The sequence below is a fragment of the Phocoena sinus genome, chromosome 9, assembly GCF_008692025.1.
Source record: "Phocoena sinus isolate mPhoSin1 chromosome 9, mPhoSin1.pri, whole genome shotgun sequence".
Lineage (NCBI taxonomy): Eukaryota > Metazoa > Chordata > Mammalia > Artiodactyla > Phocoenidae > Phocoena > Phocoena sinus.
The window spans coordinates 86,202,045-86,213,155 of NC_045771.1; the positions used below are offsets into that span (position 1 = coordinate 86,202,045).

At 39.2% G+C, this 11,111-nt stretch overlaps 1 long non-coding RNA gene across 2 annotated transcripts in view; it reads left to right on the forward strand.

The window, feature by feature from the left end:
• Positions 1–11,111, forward strand: part of LOC116759657 — an 88,852-nt gene that overhangs the window by 23,640 nt on the left and 54,101 nt on the right. For both annotated transcript variants that reach the window (XR_004351528.1, XR_004351527.1), the window contains exon 2: positions 10,847–10,962. This is a non-coding gene — a long non-coding RNA (uncharacterized LOC116759657). The remainder of the gene's footprint in view (positions 1–10,846; positions 10,963–11,111) is intronic.

Consider the following 11,111-nt stretch of genomic DNA (forward strand, 5'->3'; position numbering starts at 1 on the left):
TATCTCATGGTGGGGATTTCTGGGGAGTCTTTAATGAGGGTTGAACCTCAAGAAGCCAGACAAGCTGCTCACGATGCTGCCCCCCCACCAACCCCCCCCCACCAACACAAAGGAATTACCCTCATTCAGAAACTGAGAGACTTAATCCCAGAGCTCCTCTCTGTTCTTGCAAACCTGGGTCCCAAAGAAGGCCCCCAGATAGACCATTTTTTCTAAAAACATTCTGCATACTTGGTCTGGTATTTTTTACTTTTTAAATGCAATCCATCAAAATATTTTTCTATTTTCTAGGTTATTTCTATTTAAGTATAAAATTAAATTTATTTTAATGATATTATATGCAGAATTCTAACTTACAGATACCTCCATTCATCAATTTCTTAAAAGCTTTTTAGTTTAAGGTTTTCACAATATTTAATCCATACTTCTGTGGACTTTTATGTTCTTAATCCCATGATTTTTAACTTTCTGTTTAACCTAAACCTCAGACTTGGGAACCATCTCTTCACATAATTGTACTTAATCGTTCATCTTGCCCAAATGTCTTGCATTTGACTGAACATGCCCAGTTCTTCTGACAATTTTTCATAGGTCTAATTTAACAAACCTTCAATCAATTGCTGTTCTCTGAACACTCTCCAAGTTTTTTCCTGTATATAGCATGGCATGTAAAGTTGAATATCGTTTGATCCAACTGAAGCCTGGCCAGTGTCAAATAAAGCAAAAGTAACTGCTTTTCTTTTCTTTTCTTTTTTTTTAACATCTTTATTGGAGTATAATTGCTTTACAATGGTGTGTTAGTTTCTGCTTTATAACAAAGTGAATCAGTTATACATATACATATGTTCCCATATGTCTTCCCTCTTGCGTCTCCCTCCCTCCCACCCTCCCTATCCCACCCCTCCAGGTGGTCACAAAGCACCGAGCCGATCTCCCAGTGCTATGTGGCTGCTTCCCACTAGCTAGCTATTTTACATTTGGTAGTGTATATATGTCCATGCCACTCTCTCACTTTGTCACAGCTTACCATTACCCCTCCCCATATCCTCAAGTCCATTCTCTAGTAGGTCTGTGTCTTTATTCCTGTCTTACTCCTAGGTTCTTCATGATATTTTTTCCCTTAGATTCCATATATATGTGTTAACATACGGTATTTGTCTTTCTGACTTACTTCACTCTGTATGACAGACTCTAGGTCATTCCACCTCATTACAAATAACTCAATTTCGTTTCTTTTTATGGCTGAGTAATATTCCATTGTATATATGTGCCACATGTTCTTTATCCATTCATTCAATGATGGACACTTAGGTTGTTTCCATCTCCTGGCTATTGTAAATATAGCTGCAATGAACATTTTGGTACATGACACTTTTTGAATTATGGTATCTCAGGGTATATGCCCAGTAGTGGGATTGCTGGGTCATATGATAGTTCTATTTGTAGTTTTTTAAGGAACCTCCATACTGTTCTCCATAGTGGCTGAACCAATTCACATTGCCACCAGCAGAGCAAGAGTGTTCCCTTTTCTCCACACCCTCTCCAGCATTTATTGTTTCTAGATTTTTTTGACGATGGCCATTCTGACCGGTGTGAGATGATATCTCATTGTAGTTTTGATTTGCATTTCTCTAATGATTAATGATCTTGAGCTTTCTTTCATATGTTTGTTGGCACTCTGTATATCTTCTTTGGAGAAATGTCTATTTAGGTCTCCTGCCCATTTTTGGACTGGGTTGTTTGTTTTTTTGTTATTGAGCTGCATGAGCTGCTTGTAAATTTTGGAGATTAATCCTTTGTCATTTGCTTCATTTGCAAATATTTTCTCCCATTCTGATGGTTGTCTTTTGGTCTTGTTTATGGTTTCCTTTGCTGTGCAAAAGCTTTGAAGTTTCATTAGGTCCCATTTATTTTTGTTTTTACTTGCATTTCTCTAGGAGGTGGGTCAAAAAGGATCTTGCTGTGATTTATGTCATAGAGTGTTCTGCCTATGTTTTCCTCTAAGAATTTTATAGTGTCTGGCCTTACATTTAGGTCTTTAATCCATTTTGAGCTTATTTTTGTGTATGGTGTTAGGGAGTGTTCTAATCTCATACTTTTACATATACCTGTCCAGTTTTCCCAGCACCATTTATTGAAGAGGCTGTCCTTTCTCCACTGTACATTCCTGCCTCCTTTATCAAAGATAAGGTGACCATATGTGCGTGGGTTTATCTCTGGGCTTTCTATCCTATTCCATTGATCTATCTTTCTGTGTTTGTGCCAGTACCATACTGTCTTGATTACTGTAGCTTTGTAGTATAGTCTGAAGTCAGGGAGTCTGATTCCTCCAGCTCCATTTTTCGTTCTCAAGATTGCTTTGGCTATTCGGGGTCTTTTGTGTTTCTATACAAATTGTGAAATTTTTTGTTCTAGTTCGGTGAAAAATGCCAGTGGTAGTTTGATAGGGATTGCATTGAATCTGTAGATTGCTTTGGGTAGTAGAGTCATTTTCACAATGTTGATTCTTCCAATCCAAGAACATGGTATATCTCTCCATCTATTTGTATCATCTTTAATTTCTTTCATCAGTGTCTTATAATTTTCTGCATACAGGTCTTTTGTCTCCTTAGGTAGGTTTATTCCTAGATATTTTATTCTTTTTGTTGCAATGGTAAATGGGAGTGTTTTCTTGATTTCACTTTCAGATTTTTCATCATTAGTGTATAGGAATGCCAGAGATTTCTGTGCATTAATTTTGTATCCTGCTACTTTACCAGATTCATTGATTAGCTCTAGTAGTTTCCTGGTAGCATCTTTAGGATTCTCTATGTATAGTATCATGTCATCTGCAAACAGTGACAGCTTTACTACTTCCTTTCCGATTCGGATTCCTTTTATTTCCTTTTCTTCTCTGATTGCTGTGGCTAAAACTTCCAAAACTATGTTGAATAAGAGTGGTGAGAGTGGGCAACCTTGTCTTGTTCCTGATCTTAGTGGAAACGCTTTCAGTTTTTCACCATTGAGGACGATGTTGGCTGTGGGTTTGTCATGTATGGCCTTATTATGTTGAGGAAAGTTCCCTCTGTGCCTACTTTCTAGAGGGTTTTTATGATGAATGACTGTTGAATTTTGTCGAAAGCTTTCTCTGCATCTATTGAGATGACCATATGGTTTTTCTCCTTCAATTTGTTAATATGGTGTATCACATTGATTTATTTGTGTATATTGAAGAATCCTTGCATTTCTGGAATAAACCCCACTTGATCATGTTGTATGATCCTTTTAATATGCTGTTGGATTTTGTTTGCTAGTATTTTGTTGAGGATTTTTGCATCTATGTTCATCAGTGATATTGGCCTGTAGTTTTCTTTCTTTGTGACATCTTTGTCTGGTTTTGGTATCAGGATGATGGTGGCCTCGTAGAAGGAGTTTGGGAGTGTTCCTCCCTCTTCTATATTTTGGAAGAATTTGAGAAGGATAGGTGTTAGCTCTTCTCTAAATGTTTGATAGAATTCGCCTGTGAAGCCATCTGGTCCTGGGCTTTTGTCTGTTGGAAGATTTTTAATCACAGTTTCAATTTCAGTGCTTGTGATTGGTCTGTTCATATTTTCTATTTCTTCCTGATTCAGTCTTGGCAGGTTGTGCATTTCTAAGAATTTGTCCATTTCTTCCAGGTTCTAAGAATTTGTCCATTTCTTCCAGGTTGTCCATTTTATTGGCATAGAATTGCTTGTAGTAATCTCTCATGATCTTTTGTATTTCTGTAGTGTCACTTGTTACTTCTCCTTTTTCATTTCTAATTCTATTGATTTGAGTCTTCTCCCTTTTTTTCTTGATGAGTCTGGCTAATGGTTTATCAATTTTGTTTATATTCTCAAAGAACCAGCTTTTAGTTTTATTGATCTTTGCTATCGTTTCCTTCACTTCTTTTTCATTTATTTCTGATCTGATCTTTATGATTTCTTTCCTTCTGCTAACTTTGGGGTTTTTTTGTTCTTCTTTCTCTTATTGCTTTAGGTGCAAGATTAGGTTGTTTCTTCGAGATGTTTCCTGTTTCTTACGGCAGGATTGTATTGCTATAAACTTCCCTCTTAGAACTGCTTTTGCTGCATCCCATAGGTTTTGGGTCGTCATATCTCCATTGTCATTTGTTTCTAGGTATTTTTTGATTTCCTCTTTGATTTCTTCAATGATCACTTCGTTATTAAGTAGTGTATTGTTTAGCCTCCATATGTTTGTAGTTTTTACAGATCTTTTCCTGTAATTGATATCTAGTCTCATAGCGTTGTGGTTGGAAAGGATACTTGATACAATTTCAATTTTCTTAAATTTACCAAAGCTTGATTTGTGACCCAAGATATGATCTATCCTGGAGAATGTTCCATGAGCACTTGAGAAAAATGTGTATTCTGTTGTTTTTGGATGGAATGTCCTATAATATCAATTAAGTCCATCTTGTTTAATGTATCATTTAAAGCTTGTGTTTCCTTATTTATTTTCATTTTGGATGATCTGTCCATTGGTGAAAGTGGTGTGTTAAAGTCCCCTACTATGAATGTGTTACTCTCGATTTCCCCTTTTATGGCTGTTAGTATTTGCCTTATGTATTGAGGTGCTCCTCTGTTGGGTGCATAAATATTTACAATTGTTTTATCTTCTTCTTGGATCGATCCCTTGATCATTATGTAGTGTCCTTCTTTGTCTCTTGTAATTGTCTTTATTTTAAAGTCTATTTTGTCTGATATGAGAATTGCAACTTCAGCTTTCTTTTGGTTTCCATTTGCATGGAATATCTTTTTCCATTCCCTCACTTTCAGTCTGTATGTGTCTCTAGGTCTGAAGTGGGTCTCTTGTAGACAGCATATATATGGGTCTTGTTTTTGTATCCATTCAGCCATTCTGTGTCTTTTGATGGGAGCATTTAAACCATTTACATTTAAGGTAATTATCGATATGTATGTTCCTATTCCCATTTTCTTAATTGTTTTGGGTTTGTTATTGTAGGTCTTTTCCTTCTCTTGTGTTTCGTGCCTAGAGAAGATCCTTTATCATTTGTTGTAAAGCTGGTTTGGTGGTGCTGAACTCTCTCAGCTTTTGCTTGTCTGTAAAGGTTTTAATTTCTCCATCAAATCTGAATGAGATCCTTGCTGGGTAGAGTAATCTTGGTTGCAGGTTTTTCTCCTTCATCACTTTAAATATGTCCTGCCACTCCCTTCTGGCTTGCAGAGTTTCTGCTGAAAGGTCAGCTGTTAACCGTATTGGGATTCCCTTGTGTGTTATTTGTTGTTTTTCCCTTGCTGCTTTTAACATGTTTTGTTTGTATTTGGTTTTTGACAGTTTGATTAGTATGTGTCTTGGCATGTTTCTCCTTGGATTTATCCTGTATGGGACTCTCTGTGCTTCCTGGACTTGATTAACTATTTCCTTTCCCATATTAGGGAAGTTTTCAACTATAATCTCTTCAAATATTTTCTCAGTCCCTTTCTTTTTCTCTTCTTCTTCTGGAACCCCTATAATTCGAATGTTGGTGCGTTTAATGTTGTCCCAGAGGTCTCTGAGACTGTCCTCAGTTCTTTTCATTCTTTTTCCTTTATTCTGCTCTGCAGTAGTTATTTCCACTATTTTATCTTCCAGGTCACTTATCCATTCTTCTGCCTCAGTTATTCTGCTATTGATCCCTTCTAGAGTATTTTTAATTTCATTTATTGTGTTGTTCATCGTTGTTTGTTTCATCTTTAGTTCTTCTAGGTCCTTGTTAAATGTTTCTTGCATTTTCTCTATTCTGTTTCCAACATTTTGGATCATCTTTACTATCATTATTGTGAATTCTTTTCCAGGTAGACTGCCTATTTCCTCTTCATTTGTTAGGTCTGGTGGGATTTTATCTTGCTCCTTCATCTGCTGTGTGTTTTTCTGTCTTCTCATTTTGCTTATCTTACTGTGTTTGGGGTCTCCTTTTTGCAGGCTGCAGGTTTGTAGTTCCCGTTGTTTTTGGTATCTGTCCCCAGTGGCTAACATTGGTTCAGTGGGTTGTGTAGGCTTCATGGTGAAGGGGACTAGTGCCTGTGGATGAGGCTGGATCTTTTCTTTCTGGTGGGCAGGTCCACGTCTGGTGGTGTGTTTTGGGGTGTCTGTGGACTTATTATGATTTTAAGCAGCCTCTCTGCTAATGGGTGGGGTTGTGTTCCTATCTTGCTAGTTGTTTGGCATAGGGTGTCCAGCACTGTAGCTTGCTGGTCGTTGAGTGAAGCTGGGTGTTGGTGTTGAGATGGAGATCTCTGGGAGATTTTTGCCGTTTGATATTATGTGGAGCTGGGAGATCTCTTATGGACCAGTGTCCTGAAGTTGTCTCTCCCACCTCAGAGGCACAGCACTGACTCCTGGCTGCAAAGAAAGACAGGAAGAGAGAGAGAGAGAGAGAAAGAAAGAGGATAAAAGAAAATAAAATTAAGATAAAATAAAATAAAGTTATTAAAATAAAAAATAATTATTAAGAAAAAAAAATTTTTTTAAGTTAAAAAAAAACGGACCGATAAAACCCTAGGACAAATGGTGAAAGCAAAGCTGTACAAAGTCTCACACAGAAGCATACACACTCACTAAAAGGGGAAAAGGGGAAAAAATCATAAATCTTGCTCCCAAAGCCCACCTCCTCAATTTGGGATGATTCGTTGTCTATTCATGTATTCCACAGACGCAGGGCACATCAAGTTGATTGTGGAGCTTTAATCCGCTGCTCCTGAGGCTGCTGGGAGAGATTTCCCTTTCTCTTTGTTCTCACAGCTCCCAGGGGCTCAGCTTTGGATTTGGCCCCGCCTCTGCGTGGAGGTCACCGGAGGGCGTCTGTTCTTCACTCAGACAGGACGGGGTTAAAGGAGCCGCTGATTCGGGGGCTCTGGCTCACTCAGGCCGGGGGGAAGGAGGGGCATGATGCGGGGCGAGCCTGCGGCGGCAGAGGCCAGTGTTACGTTGCACCAGCCAGAGGCGCGCCATGCATTCTCCTGGGTAAGTTGTCCCTGGATCCCAGGACCCTGGCAGTGGCGCACTGCACGGGCTCCCGGGAAGGGGGGTGTGGATAGTGACCTGTGCTTGCACACAGGCTTCTTGGTGGCGGCAGCAGCAGCCTTAGCGTCTCATGCCCGTCTCTGGGTTCCGCGCTGTTAGCCGCGGCTCGCGCCCATCTCTGGAGCTCCTTTAAGCAGCACTCTTAATCCCCTCTCCTCGCACACCAGGAAACAATGAGGGAAGAAAAAGTCTGTTGACTCTTCGGCAGGTCCAGACTTTTCCCCGGGACTCCCTCCCGGCTAGCCGTGTTGCACTAGCCCCTTCAGGCTGTGTTCACGCAGCCAACCCCAGTCCTCTCCCTGCGCTCCCACCGAAGCCCGAGCCTCAGCTCCCAGCCTCGCCCGCCCCGGCGGGTGAGCAGACAAGCCTCTCCGGCTGGTGAGTGCCGGTCGACACCGATCCTCTGTGCGGGAATCTCTCTGCTTTGCCTTCCGCACCCCTGTTGCTGCGCTCTCCTCCGCGGCTCCGAAGCTTCCCCGCTCCGCCACCCGCAGTCTCCGCCCGCGAAGGGGCTTCCTAGTGTATGGAAACCTTTCCTCCTTCACAGCTCCCTCCCACTGGTGCAGGTCCCGTCCCTATCCTTTTGTCTCTGTTTATTCTTTTTTCTTTTGTCATACCCAGGTACGTGGGGAGTTTCTTACCTTTTGGGAGGTCTGAGGTCTTCTGCCAGCGTTCAGTAGGTGTTCTGTAGGAGTTGTTCCACGTGTAGATGTATTTCTGGTGTATCTGTGGGGAGGAAGGTGATCTCTGCGTCTTACTCTTCCGCCATCTTCCCCCTCTCCTCAAGTAATTGCTTTTCTCCTTTTTCTCATATATGCCTTAATACACTCCTATTAAGTACTTATCTCATTTCAACATAGAGAAGACTCATCCAACTTGACACCAGCCATAATTGTTGGATCTCACTTGGCTTTGTTTCACTCATGGTTGTCTTAGCCTGTATTTCCACGTTTGTTGCAAATCAGTAGCATATTAAAAGTTAAATGTTAAATCCATAAGAGGATTCCATGTATTTTTCCTTCAGAGATTGTTCCCTGAACAATTGGTATAAATGTGGAATTTAGTGCTTGGAGTCTCAAGGACCCCAAGGCTTGAAACATTCAGAATATTTCTGTGATGTGAATTGGAAAGGATTCAGATGGCTAGATACCAGGAGAGGTTGCTGAAACCTGCAGAAGCAGCAGGCTGCCTTTGCTTTCTCTTATCAGAGTTCAGCTGTAAGCACTATAAACCAATTTCAGCCAACTTAAGCAAAGGGGAATTTATTGGAAGGATATCAGTATTTTCAGTAGGCTGAAGAACCATGCTTAGAAACTAGCAAACACCAAGAATGCTCCAAAAAGCAAGAATCTCAGCCATGCTCTGAAGAAGAGCATTAGCATCCACTTGTTGAGACCGTTGTTTGGTTCTTCCCGAGTCCTTCAGGGTTCTAAACCCTGGTGTTGCAGGAAAAATGCACTTCAAGAGGATGGTCATGTCCCAGGTCTCAAGTTTGAGTCCCTGGGATGGGCTGCCAAGTGAGGGTCCTTGGCTTCACACAGGAAAGAATTCAAGAGCGAGCCACAGTGAAGTGGAAGCAAGTTAATTTAGAGAGATACATATTCCACAGACAGAATGTGGTCTGTCTCAGAAGGGAGACTGGCCCCCAAATATGGGGTGGTTCGTTTTTATGGGCTGGGTTGTTTCATAGGCTAACAAGTGGGAGGAGTATTCCAGCTATTTTGGGGAAGGGACAGGGATTTCCAGGAATTGGGCCACCACCCACTTTTTGGCTTTTTATGGTCAGCCTCAGAACTGTCCTGTTGCTGGTGGGTGTGTCATTTAGCATGCTAATGTATTACAGTGAGGCTCAAGTTCTACTGGAAGTCAAATCTTCTACCATTTTGGGCCTAATCGGTTCTAACCAGTTTATGTCATATCCTTGGGTATGTCATTCCTTTAAAGGTTATTCTCTGTATCTATAAGCTTAGCTTTATATACATATTTTAGATTCCACATTTAAAAAAGATCATACAGTATTTGTCTTTTTCTGTCTGACATCTCACTATTTCACTTAGCATAATGCACTCGAGGTCCATCCATGTTGTTGCAAATGGTACAATTCCATTCTTTTCTTATGGCTGAATAATTTTCCATTGTGTGTGTGTGTGTGTATATATATATATATATATATATATATATATACCACAATTTCTTTATCCATTCATCCATCAGTGGACACTCAGGTTGTTTCCATATCTTGGTTATTGTAAATAAGGCTGCAATGAATGGAGTTCATTTATCTTTTTGAATTAGTCCGTTTTCTCTGGATAAATGCCCAGAAGTAGAATTTCTGTATCATATGATAGTTTTATTCTTAATTTTTTAGTAATCTAAATACTGTTTTGCATAGCGGTTGCACTAATTTACATTCCCACGAACAATGCAGAAGGGTTCCCTTTTCTCTACATCCTCTTTGAGTCCTTTTGATAATACCCATTTTGTCATGTATGAGGTGATATCTCATTGTGGTTTTGATTTGTATTCGCCTGATAATTAATGATGTAGAGCATCTTTTCATGTACCTGCTGACCACCCGTATGTCTTTGGAAAAATGCTTGTTCATATTATCTACCCAGTTTTTAATTGGATTATTTGTTTTCTGATATATGAGTTCATTATATATTTTGGATATTAACCCCTTATCTGATATATGATTTGCAAATATTTTCTCCCATTCAGTAGGTTGCCTTTTCATTTTGTTGATGGTTTCCTTTGCTGTGCAGAAGTTTTTTAGTTTGATGTAGTCCCACTTGAATTTATTTTTGCTTTTGTTGCTTTTGCTTTTGGTGTCTATTGTTCTTATTCTACAAATGATGAAATTGAGAGAGCTTAAGTGACTTGCAATGATATTGCACAAAGATGAATTACTAAGAGCTATCACAGTAATTTTATCAGCACAATCCAATTACTTGGGGGTGATGAGATGTGAAACTTAGAGTAAATTCTTGCTTGATTTTGTGGCTTGCATGTAAGATCCTCCCAAAAGTAGTAAATTATAACTTAATAAATAATTCAAGTAATTTATTAAGAATATGTAATGTGACAATAGCCAAAAGGTGGAAACAACCTAAATTTTTATTGATAAATGAATGGACGAACAAAATGTGGTATTTCCACAGAAGTGAGTATTATTAACCTTAAAAAGGAGTGAAGTTCTGATACATGCTACAACATGAGTAAACCTTGGAAACTTTGTGCTAAGTGAAATAAGCCAGGCACAAAAAGCAAATACTGTATGACTTCACTTACATAAGGTGCCTGGATTAGTCAAATTCATAGAGATGAAAAGTAGAACAGTGTTCGCTGGGAGCTGGGGGGAAGAGGTAATGGGTAGTTATTGTTTAATAGGTACAGAGTTTCAGTTTAGGATGATGAAAAAGTGATGATGAAATCTTTACATGGATTACCTGACTTAATCTTCACAACAGCCCTATGATGTAGATACTATTATTATCTCCATTCTGTGAATAAGGAAATCAAGGCACAGAGTGGGTTAAGTAATTTGACCAAGATAATACAGTTGGTAAATGTTAGAGCTAAGAATTAAACTTAGGCAGTTGACTTCAGAAGCTCTCTTGTATTAGTTAATTTTATTACATCCCTTGAGGGAATTTGAGATGCTTAGGGGGCTGAAAATGGGGGAATTCCTGCCCTACCAACCAATATTTTCAACTTGTTCAGTTTCATGTCCAACACCTGAATAGGGAAAATGAATTCATAGAGTTGTTGATTATTTTATTTATTTTTTGCATTGCAGAATCTTATTTTGGAAGAGACTTTTTGGTTTTTCTAGACATTGGACTTTCATGTACAGTTAAATTTTCAAGATTAATTTTGGAGACTAACATGGAGTTTACTTTCATTTTTGCCAAGGTAAGTGCAAGAAAATATAAAACTAGCATTCATCACCACTACTAACAAAAAGGACATCTTAACACCAAATAAATAGGAAAGTCATAAAGACAGAAAAAAAGAAATTTCAATTCAATTGGGTACGTTTACCCTTATGAAAGTGTCGCTCA